Source organism: Mandrillus leucophaeus, unplaced genomic scaffold (assembly GCF_000951045.1).
Source record: "Mandrillus leucophaeus isolate KB7577 unplaced genomic scaffold, Mleu.le_1.0 Scaffold8, whole genome shotgun sequence".
Taxonomy (NCBI): Eukaryota; Metazoa; Chordata; class Mammalia; order Primates; family Cercopithecidae; genus Mandrillus; species Mandrillus leucophaeus.
Window position 1 is genome coordinate 432,637 of NW_012108696.1, and position 2,042 is coordinate 434,678.

The window sequence follows — 2,042 nt, forward strand, 5'->3', positions numbered from 1 at the left end:
CCCCTGTCTTGTCTGAAACCCCCTCCCGCGGCCCACTTCATGCTCCAAACCCTCCCCAGGTGGGGTGATGCTTTGAGAGGCTACAAGAAACCTCCGGGTTGGGTTAGCGGGGACAGAGCTGGATGCAGACACCCCCAAACCCCCTGTGGTCGGGGCTGGAGCAGAGGGTGGGAGTGGGGCAGGGACTGAGGTGAGCCAGGGCCCAGCCAGGTCGGCTAGGGAATCCTTCCCGGAGAAGGCTTTGAGGGATGAATAGAAGTTCACCTGAGAGGCCAGGTTTGCTCTGGGGGTGGGGGTGTGGTGGGGAGGGGGCTTCTGTCCTGTCCTATGACTCTGTTTTCCCTGCTGAAAAACCCAACACCAGACAAAAAATGTTAAGTGCCCACCCCAGACCCCAAACCCTAAGGTTGGACCCCAACTCGGAACCAGGGCTGGAGCGTGGAAGGTGGGAACAGTGCTCAGGGCCCAGTCCAGTCGGCATTGACAGCTTCCAGTGTCTCCGCTCCATTTCCACAAGTTCCCCTGGGACAAGCAGCCCCTCACTGGGTGTCATTCCTACCCAATGAGTTGATGGAAAAGTGGGATTCGTGCCCCACCCACCATCATGCAAGAAAACAAGCAAAACAAAACCCAGAGTGTATGTTGCCATCAGGGCAAACCACTTTCTCAAGATTTTTTTTGTGGGGGGAGATGAATAGTAAACCTTCTGAGGCCACTGTGGAAACTTGACCGTGGATCTCAAACCTTGATGAGCCTCATCTGTAAAATGGGCTCAAGAAAGTCATCTTCCCAGAGGCGGCGGAAACGGTCCACCTAGGGAACGGAGCGGGGCGTCTTTTCACAGCCGAGCCCAGAACCCACCCCCTAAAGAGTTCTGGATGATTTGTTGGGATTTTTTTTTTTTTTTTTTTTAAATCACCATCGCCGTCGTCATCAAAGAGCCTTGCCTAGGGCCTGGCACAGAGTAGGCGCTCAGTTAGAAGCTGTCTGGCCTTTTCACATTCTCCTGGGTCGGCACACACAGATTTGGGAGTATTTAACTGCACAGAACGCACCTTCGGGAACTGCCAACCAGAAGCAAAATCCAAAGCCACTCTCTGCGCTCCCTTCACTTTTAACTGTCAGTCTGCACTTTTTTTTTTTTTTTTTTTTAAACTGAGCATCTATTATGTGCTAGGCACTGTCCCAGTGTTCGGGGACGCAGCTGTGAATGAACAGAAACGGGGGCCGGGGGACAGCGGAGAAACCCTCTTCATGGACCTTAGATGGCGGGGGGTGGGGAAGGAAAGACAGAAAATAAACAGAAATATCTGTCCCCAGCTGCCAGAGGAGGAGGAAACGGGCTTTGCGATGGTGACATTGACTTCTTTGAAAGCTGGGTTTGTTGGCCTCTGAACTCTGGCCTTTGTGGGATCTGTTCTTTTGGAAACGATGGGAGCCCTTGGGTTCCTAGATCCCAGCCTGGCCGGGTGGACTAGGGTGGGGAGGTGGTGTCCACCTGGGTGGCCCCGTTGTCACTCCCTAACGCCCGTCCCTTCTCCCCCAGGTGAGGGGCCTTCCCATCCCAGGAGGGTTTTCTACTTTCAACCGACCCAGGACTTTCCCATAAATTCCAACCGTTCTTTGGACACCAGCCCTTTCCTCCCCTCTTCTCCCCTTGCCCCGCCCCTCTACTGGAGGCCACCCGGAGTGGGGAGGGGCCTTTGGGGGTCTGTCCTGGGGCAGGGGGGAGGCTCCTGAATCGGGCACAGAAGTGTTCACACACCCCCTGCTTTGGGAAACGCCCTCGCTTCTTCCCCACAAAACTTGGTGACTTTCCCCAAACTAAATCACACCTTTTCCTATATATATATATGCATATATATATAGATCTATAGACAGTATATATATTTTTTGAGTACGGATCATGGGACCAAACTTTTCCGACTTCCTTCCATCCGAGTAGAGTGACCCTGGGCCGGTCACTCAGCGGGGACACAGGAAGGGCTGAGGTTGGCGGGCCCCCGGGCAACACGTACCAGGTGCCCCACCGCCCTCCCCCA